This window comes from Lathyrus oleraceus, chromosome 3 (assembly GCF_024323335.1).
Source record: "Lathyrus oleraceus cultivar Zhongwan6 chromosome 3, CAAS_Psat_ZW6_1.0, whole genome shotgun sequence".
Lineage (NCBI taxonomy): Eukaryota > Viridiplantae > Streptophyta > Magnoliopsida > Fabales > Fabaceae > Lathyrus > Lathyrus oleraceus.
In genome coordinates, this window is record NC_066581.1 from 189266211 (window position 1) to 189284477 (window position 18267).

Below are 18267 nucleotides of genomic sequence, written 5' to 3' on the forward strand. Positions count from 1 at the left end.
TCCCAATTTAACACTATTGTGAGTACTCTCACACACCAACTCAAGTCTCTAAACTGCTCAATTAAATCCAATTCCCTAACCATTAACATAGACATATGCAATGATTTCCGACTCAATGCATCAGCCACTACGTTTGCTTTACCCGGATGGTAATTCAAACCAAAGTCATAATCCTTCAGAAATTCTAACCATCTCCTCTGTCTCATATTCAACTCTTTCTGATCAAACAAATACTTTAAACTTTTATGGTCACTGAAAACCTCAAATCTTGATCCATACAAGTAATGCCTCCATAACTTCAGAACAAATACCACAGCTGCCAACTCTAAATCGTGTGTCGGATAGTTCCTCTCATGAACCCTCAGTTGTCTTGAAGCATAAGCTATAACCTGCTTATTCTGCATCAACACACCACCCAAGCCCAACAATGAAGCATCACAGTAAACCTCAAATGATTCCGACGAACTCGGTAATATCAGAATAGGAGCAGTAGTTAACCTTCTCTTTAACTCTTGGAAACCTTCTTCACATTTTGAGTCCCAAACAAACGCTTGCCCCTTTCTAGTCAACATCGTTAACGGTAACGCCAACTTAGAAAATCCCTCAATGAACTTCCTATAATAACCAGCCAATCCAAGGAAACTTCGAATCTCAGCAACAGATTTCGGAGCTTCCCACTTAGACACCGCTTCTATCTTAGAAGGATCAACAGCAACACCACCTCTTGAAATTACATGACCAAGAAAACTAACCTCTTCTAACCAAAATTCACACTTAGACAGTTTAGCAAATAACTTCTTTTCTCGGAGAACTTCTAAAACCACTTTCAAATGTTCAGCATGCTCTTCTTCAGATTTCGAATACACCAAAATGTCGTCAATAAACACCACAACAAACTGATCTAGGTACGGATGGAAAATCCTATTCATATACTCCATAAACACTCCAGGCGCATTAGTCACACCAAAAGGCATTACAGAATACTCATAATGTCCATACCTTGTTCTGAAAGCAGTCTTCTGAATATCCTCAGTTTTCACACGTATCTGATGATACCCAGATCTCAAATCTATCTTGCTGAACACACTCGCACCAACCAATTGATCCATCAAATCATCAATCCTCGGCAAAGGATACCGATTCTTGATCGTCACTTTATTCAGTTGCCTGTAGTCCACACACAACCTCATAGTACCTTCTTTCTTCTTAACCAATAACACTGGTGCACCCCACGGTGACACACTCGGACGAATAAATTTCTTATCCAACAGATCTTCCAACTGACTCTTCAATTCAGTTAACTCAACAGCAGACATACGGTACGGAGCCATCGATATCGGTCTAGTACCAGGTACCAAATCAATCGAGAACTCAACTTCACGCTCTGGCGGTAATTCATTCACTTCTTCCGGAAACACATCAGGAAAATCACACACCACGGCTAGATCGCAAATCACCAGTTTATCTTTAGCCTCCATAGTCGCTAACAGCATAAACAACTCTGCCCCATCGGCTACTTCCTCATTCACCTGCCTCGCGGATAGAAACAAACTCTTTCCTTCCTCAATCTCAGGAAAGATCACAGTCTTATCAAAACAATTGACATGAACTCGGTTAAACACCAACCAGTTCATACCCAGAATAACATCAATCTGCACTAGTGGAAGACACACAAGGTCCATCCCAAAGTCTCTACCAAAAATACTCAAAGGACAATTTAAACAAACTGAAGTAGTAGTCACTGAACCCTTCGCAGGAGTATCAATCACCATACTTCCATGCATCTCAGATATCTCTAACTTAAGTTTCACAGCACAATCCAAGGATATAAAGGAATGAGTAGCACCTGTGTCAATAATAGCTACAAGAGGAAAGCCATTAATATAACACGTACCTCGGATCAAACGATCATCTGCAAAAGTCTCAGAACCCGATAAAGCAAAGACCTTGCCTCCCGACTGGTTCTCTCTCTTCGGCTTAGGACATTGTGGACTGATATGACCCACCTCTCCACAGTTGAAGCAAGTCAGAGTCTTCAACCGGCACTCTGCAGCCAAATGACCACCTTTACCACACTTGAAACACTTCATCTCAGCACTGGTACACTCATGGACACGATGTCCAGCCCGACCACATCTATAACACTTAGCAGGGGCGCTAGAGTCTCCCCCACTAGGCCTCTTCATCCCACTCTGTCTCTGGAAACCTTTGCCAGCTGCATACAGTTTCCCACGATCATTCTGATTCTTGCCTTTCCTATCAACCCTCTGCTGATAGCTCTCCGCTCTGGCCTTGGTATCCTGTTCGAAAATCCTGCAACAGTCAACCAAGTCAGAGAACACTCTGATCCGCTGATACCCAATAGCCTGCTTGATCTCGGGACGTAACCCGTTCTCAAACTTCACACATTTCGAAAATTCTCCAGTAGCCTCATTATAGGGAGTATAATACTTTGACAGCTCTGTGAACTTAGCAGCATACTCAGTAACAGACCTGTTACCCTGTTTCAATTCCAAGAACTCTATCTCTTTCTTTCCTCTGACATCCTCTGGAAAGTACTTCCTCAGGAATCTCTCTCTGAATACAGCCCAAGTGATCTCAGCATTCCCAGCAGTTTCCAACTCAGTGCGGGTAGCAACCCACCAATCATCTGCTTCTTCTGACAGCATATGCGTATCGAACCTGACCTTCTGGTTATCGGCACACTCAGTCACTCGGAAGATTCTCTCTATCTCCTTCAACCACTTCTGAGCGCCATCTGGATCGTATGCTCCTTTGAACATTGGAGGATTGTTCTTCTGGAACTCACTCAATTGACGAGCAGCTCCCATTCCCACAACATTCGGATTCCCTCCAAGTACTCCAGCTAGCATACCCAGAGCCTCAGCAATCGCAGCATCGTCTCTACCTCTTCCAGCCATCTCTATTCTGAAAACCCAACAAGCTAAAACAATAAGTACTGATAGGGTTACACAACACCTATCCCGTACAGGGGAAACAGAATAATTACGACTCGACTCGACCGACTATGCTCTGATACCACTAATGTAACACCCTTCTAAAATACCCCAAATATTTAATTAAAATAACAACATATAAATCAGAGTAATCATGCAATTAAGGGTGTCACACATTTATTTCGCACCATTCGTCATACTATTTAGTCATGCTCATTATTTAACTCAAAACATAAAGTATTGCACAATACGCAGCGGATAGAGATCAAATCGATCATTCAAAACATGTAACATACTACATGTAAACTGGTTCAGCAAACATCAACAACACAATTAAAATGTTCCCTCCCGATGTTACATCTATCAGAGCATGACCCACTTAAGGAGACTACACTAGACTCCAAGCATTATCTTCTACTCAATCACTGCTCGTTACCTGAAAAATAGTTGTAAGGGTGAGTTCCTCAATCGATATAATAAGCATTATAGAATATAATGTCATGTTAAGTAATTTAACACATTAATCACCCTAATCGTATCACACATTCAGTAACGGCACATCAACTCAAACATCATACTCAAGATCAACACAATTCATACTCATGCTCAATGCCAACACAACACACGTATAACATTGGAATACATCCATTCATATTATACACTACACATATATTATGCAATGAGACTCCATGCATGCGGTACCGACTATTTGTGAACATATAGTTCAACTTCACCGACCAAATCCAGGTACGGCTACCAAGCTCACCAGTCCCACTCATTTGAGACCTAGTGACTCACATCACTAATTCCTCACCATGGGAATTAGCTACCACCCCAAGGGCCATGCTATGCACGCTAATTCACCTAGCATGCAAACATCAAAACAGTCCAAATGACTAACATCACTAATTCCTCACCATGGGAATTAGCTACCACCATAAAGGCCACATTATGCACGCTAATCACCTAGCAATGCAACATCACAACAATAATTCACAATGGACCGATGCTCACTCTCTAAGCCATAAAACAGTCCATTCACAACACATGCATAACATACACATTCACAACGTTATGCATACCATCATACAGTATCAACACATGTATCAACACATCATATCATGTCAAATAATTAAACACAGTATTAGCACACTCTACTAATACCTATACTGCTCAAAACAGCGGGAAATAATCCCTACTATATCACACACCGATATAGGCAACCATCAATTAGGCACACAACATTTTAATTAACAATTTTTCCACTCTGCAACAGTGTTAACCGGTTAACGCCCTGGGTTAACCGGTTAACGCAGCAAAAACACGCTTCCTGCCCAAAACTTAACAGTGTTAACCGGTTAACGCCCTGGGTTAACCGGTTAACGCAGACAGAACATCAATATCTCAGCAATCACAACAGTGTTAACCGGTTAACACCCTGGGTTAACCGGTTAACGCAGACAAAACAGCAATTTTACACAATACAACACAGTGTTAACCGGTTAACACCCTGGGTTAACCGGTTAACGCAAGACAGAAAGCTGTTCCTGCGCTAACACAAGGCAGAATGCAGAATTCTCCGCATTTTCCGCCGTTGGAGGACTTCCGGACCTCCGATTCCAATTCCGTAAAAAGCTCTACGTTCGGGAAATTACAACACACTCAAATACAGGTTCAATTTCAGTTTTAACACAGTTTATCCAACATAATTTTCAGCATTCACAATCCCAATTAGGGTCAATTCAACGGTTTATCACTACCCATTACATGCTAATCCATAATACCCATTAAACGACGACAAACCCCCCTTACCTGAGTTAATCCGGCGAATCTTTTAGCATCAAGCTCTTCCTTCTTCAACCTTCTTCCTCTTGTTCTGCCTCTTTGCCCTTTCTCCACTTTCCACTTTTCGGCCGCTTCTCTGTTTCACGTAAAACTCTTTTTACCAAATGGGATCCTTTTTCCTTACTTCACACTTATATATTTTCCAATAATTATTATTCCAAAATAATAATAATAATAATCCAATAATTCCAATTATTTAACTAAATTAATAAATAAAATATTAATTTAAATCAAATAATTATCTTATTTTTATTGGGGTGTTACAATTTCAGTCGAAAACTGTGGTCTTACCTGATCCAGAAGAAAAGTGAAGTGATCGAGGTATTTGCCAAGTTTAAATCTATGGTCGAAAGACAGAGCGGTCGAAAGATCAAGATTTTAAGGACTGATGGTGGTGGAGAATATGTGTCGAAAGACTTCGATGCATTATGTATGAAAGAATGGATTATGCATGAGGTGGTGTCACCCTACACTCCACAACAGAATGGAGTCGCAGAAAGGAAGAATTGAACCATTATGAATATGGTTAGAAGTATGTTGAAAGGCAAGCATCTACCCAAAGAATTATAGGGAGAAGCTGTGTCGACTGCGACATATATCCTGAACAGATGTCCGACGAAGAAGCTAGAAGGAATCACGTTAGAAGAATGTTGGTCTGGTGTCAAGCCTAGCTTAAGTCATCTGAGGATGTTTGGACCTATAGCACATAGACATGTGCCAGATCAGTTGAGAAGAAAACTTGATGACAAGTCCAGTCAGATGATCCTGATAGGATATCATTCGACTGGAGGATACAAGTTATTCGACCCAGTGAATAAGCAGGTGGTGATCAGCAGGGAAATGATCATAGATGAGCTTAGAGAATGGGATTGGACTGAGAATGTCAAGAAAGATTCAGTGAGAATCTTTTGTGATGAACCAGCTAGTGAAGTCGAAAGAGAAGTTCGTCAGGAAGAAGTCAGAGGTGAAGCAAGTACAAGCAGACCTCAAAGAATAAGACACATGCCTGCAAGAATGTGTGATTACATCAGATGATGTGGTCGATGAAGAAGGTGAGTTGGTACATTATGCTTTCTATGCATATGTCGAACCTGTCAATGCAGCTGAGGCATTGAAAGATTCGAAGTGGATGAAAGCAATGGACGAAGAGCTGAAGTCAATCGAAGTCAACAACACTTGGTCACTTGTCGAATTTCCCCAAGACAAGAAGGCAATCGATGTGAAGTGGGTATACAAGGTGAAGTTGAATCCCAAAGGCGAAGTGGCTCGACACAAGGCGAGACTTGTGGCGAAAGGATTTCTTCAGAAAGAAGGAATCGACTTCGATGAAGTTTTTGCCCCTGTTGCTAGGATTGAAACAATCGGGTTGGTTGTTGGTCTAGCAAACATGAACAACTGGCAGATGTGTCAGATGGATGTGAAATGTGCATTCCTTAATGACCCCTTAGAGGAAGAAGTTTATGTGCACAACCAACCGGGTTTATGAAACATGGCGAAGAAAGAAAGGTGTACAGGCTGCATAAAGCCCTGTACGGACTTAAACAAGCTCCAAGAGCTTAGAACAAGAAGATAAATGGTTTTCTAAGGGAGAAGGGATTTGTGAAGTGCACAAGTGAACATGGAGTATATGTAAGAAGAAGCAAGAGTGAATTGCTTATACTATGTCTCTATGTCGATGACCTGTTGATAACAGGTAGCTGCAAGAAAGAGATCGAAGACTTCAAAGGTGATCTCAACAAGGAATTCGAAATGTCAGATTTGGGTGACATTTCATATTTTCTTGACATCGAATTCTACAAGAGTGGTAGAGGTTTGATGATGCATCAAAGAAGGTATGCAGGTGAAATACTCAAGAGATTTGAGATGCAAGATTGCAACCCAACCTCGACTCCAGCTGAGCCCAGATTACAACTGTCGAAAGATTTAGATGAAGATGATGTCGATCCAACCCAATACAGAAAACTTATTGGGTCACTTCGATACCTTTGTCACACAAGGCCTGACTTAACATACAATGTAGGTATGGTGAGTAGGTTCATGTAGAAACCAAAGGTATCACATCTAGTAGCGACGAAGAGGATACTAAGGTATGTAAAAGGAACTCTCGACTATGGCATTTTGTTTCCTGTAGCCGATGAAGGAAAAGAATGCAAATTAGTGGGATACACCGACTCAAGTTGGTGTAGTGATGCTGAGGATCGAAAATCCACAGCTGGTTATGTGTTTATGCTAGGTGGTGCACCAGTTGCTTGGAGTTCGAGAAAAGAGCCAGTAGTGGCATTATCGTCATGCGAAGCAGAATACGTAACTGCTTCTCTTTGTACATGTCAAGCAACGTGGATGGTGAATCTGGCCGAAGAGATAACAGCGAAGAGTCATGGAGCAATTACCATGAAAATCGACAGCATGTTAGCTATCAATCTGGCGAAGAATCCGAGAGCACATGGTCGAAGCAAGCACATCGAGATGAGGTTCCGTTATCTTCGAGAACAGGTAGCAGATGGGAAGATGATTATGGAACACTGCAGAACCGAGAATCAGATTGTAGACATCATGACGAAGGGAGTGCAGGTCGAAGTGTTCAGAAGGCTAAGAGCTATGATGAATGTAGATAGCTTAGACACAATGAATTATGTGGTGTGTTGAATTGTAATTCCTTGTGTCGAAGCAGGTTGCTCGACAGAGCAAGGAAGTGTCCAACCACCTAGTGTGTTAAGTAGTGTTAGCTATTTTGGGCTTTTATAGTTTTGGGCTTTGGCTTGAGGTCCAAGTTAACCTAAATCTATAAATAAAGGGAGTAACCCTTATTTTGTAATAGAGGTGAATAGAGTATTCACAACACATTGTATTCACAGTATTTTGCAGTTGGAAAGTGAATAACAAGTTTTCCACAGTTTGTGGACAAAGAGAAACTCTGCAGAATTTAATTCTTCTTCTCCTTCATCGTTCTATACACTCTTTATTTCTCTATTATTCTTCTCTTTTCGTTGTTATTGTGTGGGTAATTACAATCTTGTTCATCAAGATTGATTGAAATTTTCCATAGGTTTTGAGGGATTTCCAACAGGAACCAACAAAATTATCAGAATCAAGAAAGTCATTTTTAAGGAAGAGGAATACAAAATTATCACCATCAAGAAAGTCATTTTAAATAAAGAGGAAGAGGATGTGGAGGCCATCAATAAACAAAGTCACTAGACAAGTCCACTATTGAATGCTACTGATGCCACAAGTATGGCATTACAAGTAAGAATGCAGAACAAATTCGAGATATCAAAGAGTAGAAAAATCCAAATTTGCAGAAAGAGAGGAATATGTGTATCTTTTAATGGTGTGTCACGTGAAGGAAGAAACTCAACCAAACATGTGGTATTTGGATATTGACAGTAGAAATCATATGTGTGGGGATAAGAAGACATTCTCTGACTTTGACGAATCATTTAGTAGCACTGTTAAGTTTGGTGACAACTCTAAACTCTACCGTTTATGTGATGGGAAAAAGAAAAAAATCATGTTCAAACTATTTCTAATGACTTGTAGACAAATTTTCTAAGGATGTGTTTGTTTCATTGATGTAAATATTATTCCCTGGAATAAAATAATGGGAATTATATTCCTTGGAATTTTTTAAAAAAGGGTTTGGTTATCAATTGAAATTTCTAGGATTGTTTTTTCAAAATTTCTGGAAATAACTAAAATTGTGTTTGGTATAATTTTTTTTTTTTTTAAATTATCAAAATACCCTTTATATATATATATATATATATATATATATATATATATATATATATATATATATATATTTGAAAAATATAAAATTAATAATTAATGTTACAGATACTTTAACAACAATTTAAGGGGTATGTGTTATGATTTCTAAGCATAGTAATGGATATCTGCTGGACATTAACAATTACATATCAAGGTTCAACAACAATATATGTTTATAATATGATGTAGAAAACATAACATAATAATACCACTTGATGACACCAATACTATTTGCCCTAAAGTGGAAGGAATCAAGGATGTGTTGAAGTTGTTGTCCTTGTTGTTGGTTGCTTTTTATGATGGAGAGGTATAAGGTGCTTTGCTACATAACCATTATCATTAAGTCTTACACCTTTTTAGTAGGAATTTTATCAAATACACACATACTTCTATTATAGAGGATGGAAAATTGACCTTTAACATTCTTTCCAGACATTGGTCAGTTAGCAAAAATGTTTAAGAGAGCCACCATCACAAATACTCTTTATATCAAGATTATGATACTCTCAGTATTAACCATGGCTAAGAATGAACTAAAAAGATAATGCAACCATATTATTTATGTAACCATTGCGGACTTTAATTATCTTTTGTTTTATATTGCAATGACAAGGATTTTATATTAGTAGGATTTTGTAAGATAATAAATCTCTAACAAAGCATATGCATTATTAACTATTAATAACAAATGCTACAATCGAGCAAGTTGGAATACCACTATAATCTTTATAGTCTGAAACTATATTATTGAGGTAGCAATAGCAATAGAAATGGAACAATGATAACATACAATGATAACACATTTTCTTACCGAAAATATCACTACTATTTTGAATTGTTTTAGAAGACTTTTCTTATTATTGTTGGTGATAAAGTAATTATACCGGGATTGTGAAGGCGAAAATGCGGAATTAGAAACAAAATGACATTATGCATAATAAAAAAAATCAATAGAAAAATCAAATAAGAACATGAATAACACAATGCATTTGAGATTTTGACAGTGTTGACAATACTGATACTCCACTTGTAGTATCTTTTCATACATGTTCTAGTTAATATAGTGATTATGAGAAATGTCAATATTGCATTATTAAACAAAATTCTTGTCTTAAAAATTATTAATATCCAGCAGCAGAGTCATATAGGAACATAAACAACACAATGCATATGAGTAAAACAGACACAACACTAGTATAAAGGCAAAGACAACTAAGTAATAAAACCAATAAAGACAATGTTCACATGATATTGTTTTACTAAATAATAAAAACATTAAACATTCAAAATTCTACTAAAAACTATTTGTACTTCAAACAATTTGCATAAATTCCTTCCTCAATTCAAGTGTATCCATAGTGAAAAAACAATCACATAAATTATTGTGTTTGGTGATAAGCATGGCAACCCTTACCACATCTATAGCTGATAGTCTTTTAATTTCTTTAAAAATAGAGACAATTTGATTCCTCCTATCAGCCGTGTGTTTTTCGTGCACAAATCAAGACGTGAGTTGTTGCATATTCTCCACACTTCCAGCATAAAACTCACCTAACTTGTTCAATAAAGTTAATAAACTATCAAAAACATCATCATTATACTTTACCCTTTTACCTGCATATTTTCCAGTCCTATTTGATGTAGCCTCACATTGTGATTGATTTACTTGACTTGGTGCTTTAGTATCTTTATAGGTGGACGTTTCCGGGACTTGCAAATCATATTTCTCTTCACCTTCATTGAAATTGAATTCAAACTCATTCCCTTGTGTCGATTGGAAAAATTCTTTCACAATGTTATAAGCATGCTCTATTGGACTTTCTGATGCACTATCAGATGCTTTATCTTTTCCAAATACAACATCCAAGTTGTCAAAGTGATGAAATGGTTTTCCATACAAACCAGATGCAATAGGATGGGACTGCATTGAAGTAGAATATGTATGATCGATAAAATAAATTTTGAAAAGCATAAATTAAAATGTATTATACATTGTGAGAATTTGAAATGACATGTCACCTTGCACCATTGGTTGTAAACTTCTTTCTCTACAACAATCATCTTCCTAGTATCATCCCATCCAAAACCACTTGCACCCATCATATCTTTGATTGCTGAATGTTAGATAATTAATTGATAATCCTGGATAATCTTCGAAGAATCGTGTTCGTTCACTTTCCAAACAAAGTATTTCGACCCTATTTATGCCTGGGTTCACGAAATCTTTGTGGGGATAATTCTTGAAGAAAGAATGTTTCTGGCAAAAGAAAGATTCTGGAACGTAGAATGGTTTTTTGTGTGTAACCCTAAACCGAGGCCAGATTTCCCCCTTTTATAGGAGAACGAAAACTGAAAACGAAAAGTCATACCTTTTCAAGAAAAACGGTAATAACGGCTGGGAAGGTTCAAACGTTTCAAAAGAAACGTTTCAGCGGGACCCCAGCCAGGGGCTCTGCCCCTTGGACCCCGGCAGGGCGCTGCCCCGCACCCCGCCAGGGGCTTCGCCCCTTGGAACCCCAGCGGGGCGCTGCCCCGCACCCCGCACCCCGCCAGGGGCTACGCCCCTTGGAACCCCGTTTTCAATTACTTGCAGTCAATTACACGTTGGCTCTACGAGCGTGCACTCCGCACTACTCCTAACTCGTTTCCAAGCTTTAACGCATAATTGCATTGGCCTATAGTAAATCTCATTACTACTAAAATCATGGGTGATACTAAAATCACCAACACTGAATATTGTGATTTTAGGCGTTTCACTCTTGATTCAATGCGAGGGTTAACTTTTAACGTGCAATTTGGATTTTTTCCATGGAGATACTTTTCTAACACTTTAGTATATTCCAGTTTAAATGTGTCTGCATCCGCCTTCCACCCGTCATCCAATAGTTGTAATAAACCTTTGATTTATATAACATCTTCTTGTCCATTACCGCTTTGAGCCTTTTGTATTTTGATTTTCAGATGACTCGTCCATTAATCTAAACTCAAAAACTAAAACATTAACAATTATATAATGAAATTTTTTTATTTGGTTTTAATATAGATATGCAATTACTCAACAACTAATATACAGTAATATATATAATGAAACTCAAAAACTAATATATATAATGAAACTAATATGCAATAGCTAACAACTAACAATAACTCAAAAATTAACATGTTAACAATTATATAAAGCAACTTTTTATTTGGTTTTCAAAATAGATATGCAGTAACTTAAAAACTAATATATTGTAACTAATATATAATAAAACTCAAAAGCTTAATATATAATGAAACTAAGATGCAGTAGCTAACATAAACTCAAAAGCTAACATATTAACAATTATATAATAAAACTCAAAAACTAATATATAATAAAACTTAAAAACTAATATATAATAAAACTAACATGCAATAGCTAACCGTAACTCAAAAACTAATATGCAGTAAAATAATATACTAACAATTATATATAATGAAACTTATATGCAATTACTCAAAAACTAACATGCTAAAAATTATATAAAAACAAACAATACTGCTAAGAAAATAAGAGTATTAGGGAGAATAGAAATATATATATATATATATATATATATATATATATATATATATATATATATATATATATATATATATATATATATATATATATATATATATATATATAAAATAAAACTTTTTGTTTGTAGTTAATAATACAATTACGATTAAAATAAATCATACAAAATAGAAAAGGCAAATATGAAACACAAAATTTATCGATGATTTCCACTTCTCCATTTATTAAAGTTTTCCAATGCTAAGTTATCTCTCCATTGATTCCATGCATTACTTGGCTCCACGAGAGTTATCATTTCACCATACATAAATTCGTTAGAGGACTCAACATCTCCTAAATCCCTTTCCAATGGATCTCATGTCATTTCGATTTGAATATGATTATGTAGAAGACAACAAGCTGTTATAATTCTTATTTGAGTTTTCAGAGGATAGAATGACTTTTCTCTTAATATAGCCCAACGTCCTTTCAAAAGTCCAAAACATCTTTCTATTACATTTCTAGCTGATGAATGTTTCATATTGAAAAACTCTTTAGGTGTAGCCGGTTGTAAGCCATTCCGCCATTCATTAAGGTGATACCTTTGACCTCTATATGGAGTAAGAAAACCTTCCCCGTTCATGTATCCAGCATCACATAAATAATAGTACCCTATCATCAGTAAAACTAAATTTACTATGATATATATATGTAAAACATGTTTTTAAGTTAATGTGAACTTAATATGATATACCTTGAGGAACCCTTAGTCCATTTGGTCGAGAAATAAAATCTCTAAGGACTCCAGAATCCGCTGCTGAATCCTCCCACCCAGGCAAGACATATATAAATTTTAAATTTGGTGAACATACACCTAACAAATTTATTGCTATATCACCCTTCCTTGTTTTGAATCTACTTTTATCAGCTTCAGGCATATTGACCTTGATGTAAGTGCCATCAAGAGCTCCTAAATAATTCTATAAATTGGCATTGGTACAAATGTTACTATTTAGAAATTGAATATTAAGTCTTATACTATTAAAAGTTATAGACAGTGGAATTTAACCTTATACCTTGAACTATTTCCATCTTTCATCAATATTGTTATCCAAAATCAGTTGAAGTTGTTTTAACAATTCCTTGTGGAACTTCAGAAGAGCTAGTAAAACATTCATGAAATGCCTACTAATCGTTTCACCGGATCTAACAAACTATCTTCTAATCATTCTATTCTTAACATGATGAGCCAATATGTGTAAAAACATGACCACTAACTCCTCAATGCACATATGTCGAGTAAGAACTAATCCACCAATATCTTTTAACATCTCACATAGTTTATGAAAAGCGTCCTTATCCATCCTCGTATTCTCAATACATGCCACATCACTTGTGTAAATAATTCTCTGAAAATACACTTCTCTGACTAAACTTCTTTCATAACAATCCCATGACCTTTTTCGCCTTTTCAAACGATTACTTAGAGAAAAATAGCATAGCATCATTGTCATCAAAGTAAATAAATTCAACATCTCCAAATGCACGATCGATATTGTTATTATCCTTTTCTTCCTCTCACAAACTTCCATCGAATGAGCCATGATCAAAACTTAAATGACTTATTTACATAAAGTTACTGTACTACATTATTTTTCAAATGAACATGAGTTAATTCAATAACAATTATTAAACATGAATTATCATCAAATACACAGGTATATAAAATACATCAAGTATGTGAAAAAAATGAAAATGGTGATTATGATCTATTTATTCACACTTCTGATCAAATACATGATTCAAAATCTGACATACAATGGTGTTCTACATTCTATTTTGTCCAACATGTGGCAGCAGTGTTCTACACTCCGCAGTATTCAATACGAAAAAAAATTGTTCTACACTAACACCATGTTGGACACACGATAATGTTCTACACACAATAATGTTTGTAACGCGATGATGGTGTTCGATCGACACATAATCATGTTTAATACATGGCAGTGGTGTTCTACCCTCCATAACTTTCAATCCGCAAAAGCGGCGTTCTACACGGAAATCGTGTTGGATACATAAGAGTGTTCTACACAAAACAATATTCATAAGATGATAACTGTGTTCGGCACAAAGTAGTATTTGATACATGATAATTATGTTTGAAAAATCATACATGATAATGAAACATATAAGAAAAAAAAAGTAGTGATTGAAGCTGGAAAAAGATTACCTGGCAAAAGAAAACAAACTCCAAGCAAACTCACAAAGATGAAGATCAAATTGTAATTCCTTAAATTGAAGTTAAAACCTTTAAAAAAAAAGATAGATCAATACATTGGCTTTATTTAAAAAAAAAGGAATATAAATTCAAAGTAAAACATAACTTATGATTGTTGTATGGAGAAACAGAAAGAAGCAAAGAACAAATGAAAATGAAAATGAATCAGTGGGTTATCGTTTTATAGAAGATGAGTAAAATTTAGAGGGAATAATGCACGGGTAAATTAGGGATATTTGTGGCTTTTTACTATGTGAATGTGGCTTTTTATTCCCAGGAATATATTGTTCCCAGCTTAGTTCTATGGAAATAAAAATGGATAGAACATGGGTTAAATGGGTTTCCTGGGTATTATTTATTCCAAGGCATTTTTTTTCTTTCCCACATACCAAACAAAGGAATAACTATTTCCTGCCTCAAGTTCCCAGGAACCTTTTTTCTAGCACCGAAACAAACACACCCTAAGTGTTGGTCAACTTCAAGAAAAGGGATATGGAATTTATAACGCCCTTTATAATATACATCTAGAATAATATCATACACAATATTAACTGGTACTGATACAACATAACTACCTAACGACATCATTATTTACATGTCCAAGATACCCAAAATATATCATATGGAACATGGTATACATAAGTGCATAATAAAATACTAAGATATATACACAATAAAAACTATCTAAATCTTCGAAACATCTTCACACGACTTTACCTTTGCTTTCATCATGCCTTGTGTTACTTGAAAAACAACAATAATGGTGGGGTGGGATAATAATCTCAGTAAGTTCTCTTATCTTATGGGTCCACTCGGCTCTAAAAGGTACTCTTATTGATTTCTTACTTAAGCCTTTCCACTTATGTTACTTATGTTTCACTCACAGAAGTGTAACAAGGACCTTAAGCGTTTAAGGAGGTTTTATGCTTCGTATTGAACCACACAACATGAGTTCCCATAACTCAATGAATCACTATTCTGGTATTTGTCATGAAACACAAGGGTGATTAGCCCAAAACCGATCACACAAATCTTCTAAATCCATCCACCAAATATGGCCAACGCCAGTACCCAACCTCCACTGTGTAGAATACACCATATATATATATATGTGTACCGATACTCCTAGCCTCCACTGCATAGTGATAATCAATCCATCAAATATGACCAACGCCAGTACCTAACCTCCACCGTATATAATACACTGTCTATTAGATATGGATACCAGTACTTCTAGCTTCCACTACATGGTGATAGTCAATCCATCAGATATGGCCAATAGTAGTCCTAGCCTCCACCAAATTGGTTACACAATCCATCAGATATGACCAGCAACATTCATAGCCTCCACTAAACGGAATGCAATAAAATCCCTTTCCACCAGATATGCTTAATGGATATTAGATCTCCACTAAATGGAATGAAATAAAAGCCCTTTCCACCAGATATGCTCAATGGATATCAGACCTCCACTGCATGGAATATGATTTATGGAATCACAATAAATCGTCTCACTAAGAAACGTCTTCACCCGACCAATCCAAATCCATGACTATGGATACGGGTGACAAACTTCCTATTGTTTGATTACTTCTCCCTAGCCAATCCAAATCTATGGATTATGGGCACAGGTCACGGTATCCACCTCAATAATTTGTCTATCTCGACCATTACGTTATATAAGATTTGGATTCAGGATAATCACGAATGAGGGTTATTTGATAGGTGGTAAATGTATTGTATTTCTTGCTCGTTTTCCCTTTGATTTCGTGTATATTTTAAGAATTCTATTTCATTTAATGCATTTTTGTCTTCTATGTTTGTTTTCAGGGAGTAAGAAGTCAATAGAGTGAACCAGGACGAAAAAGGGTGAAGATTGCGCGAAATAGAGCACTTCCAATACAAAATGTCTGAGGACAACACAACCTGGACGTGTCCCATGACACAAGTCATGTTTCCCTTTGAATCCCGCTCCATATAACAAACCTGAGGCTGATACAACTAGCTCGTGTTGCCTGACACAACCCATGTCAGCACCTCGGTCAGTTACTAATTCTTGACTTCTTGGATAAATTTGTGACCTTGTGACTTATGTAACATCCATTTTCTTAATGATTAGTGTTAAGTAGTCATTAAGAACAAAATTAGTGAAAATAACTAGTAGTTAGGCCTTGAATTAGTATGAATAAGGGCCTTAGGATCTTTCATCTTCATCACTTTTTACTAGAAATCTTTGCAACAGCTTATTAATTTATTAAGTTTTAAGCTTGGTTACATTGTAGCTTTAAGCATTTTTCATAATATTGTTATTAGATTATTGCTTTCATCTTATTACTATTTTGTAATTTATTTTATTTACCTTTAATCATTTACTTTTCATGCAATGTCTTTATTCCCTATTATCGTTGTTGTTCATCTCACTATGAGTGAGTATATTTTTAGGGATAAGGACCTATGTTAGTCCATCTTATGACGAGTCTCTACTAAAATGATGTATTTGAAATTACGAAAAGTTTAGGCTTTATTCATTTTAGAACCCGAGTACTATTTTCATGTCTATGACGGTTGCGAAAGCAAAGTCATTAGATATGTCATTCATGTATCGAAAGATAATTGATCGACATCCGAAAGAGAGTTGCTAAATAACAAAGTTCGAGGAGCCACTGACAAGATGACTTCATCTCAATTGAGAAACAATCAAGATACGTCGTCACGTGACAAGACATAACGCTCTTTATTTATTTATTTAGTCGTGCCTGAAACACGTTCATATGCGCACGCCACGAAAGTGGGTGACACACATATTTATCTTATTTTCTATAAAAAAAATATTAGAACTTCTCGTAATTCAAAACATACACAAATCGTAGAGGTGAGTCTAGATGGATGAATCACAATCCTTAGTCCTACTTTATATTAACTGTTAAAACTTTAATTGTCAATTTGCATCAAACAAACCACTTGCGATCACCTTAGATAAGCATAGTTAAGAATCGAATTTGGTAATCACACATCTCCCAGTGGGATCAAACTTTTGTATGACTTGACACAAGCCATGTGCTTGCGATTCATATAAAGTCCCTTATCTCAAAATGATTATCGCAAGGGGATACTTTCAAGACACGGGAAATCACATGACCAATAACCTAATAAGCCCATATTCTGAAGCCTATAATCTGTAATGGGGCAATTGCATAAATGTTTTATACATTGATTATTCCCAATAAGCCATGGGGCCAAACGGTCCCCAATATGGCACTGTTACTACCTTTGGAGAATGCAATCTTGAGATATTAATGGAAAACTTTGTTGTGGCGCAAACGTGCCAAGACGAAGACCTTATAGACCAAAATCTCAGTATTAGTAAAACTCTTGAGCAACTAATTTTTATGGTTGAGTCCCTCGCCACTCAAAACAAAATTTTGGAGACTTGAATCTCCCAATTGACACGTATCCCTCTAGGCCCCGATCCCGAGGGACATGTGAACATTGTAACAACCAAAAAGGAGAAAGACACCGAGAGTCCTAAAGAGGTAAAGAGAAGTAATAGTGAGGAAAACATAGGAATTGAGAAAAAATTGCCGACACCACTTGAAAGGGAAGTAGTAGAAGAGGAAGAAAGATAAGAAATATAATCTGTGAGATTCAAATGGACCGAAGGTACAAAGAGTATGATCCTTTCATAATGTCACATATTGTTAGGCAAGTTTATTACGTTCCTTATCCTTCAATTTTGCAACGTAAACGAGGGTGGTGTGATGTAATCAAAACAAAACCATCAAGTCATATTGAAACTGACGATCCAGTGGAAGACGTTGATTACCAAGTTGATGAAATTTATCAAATTAATGATGTGATTGAAGTTGAACAAATTACAAGTTTGTGTGATA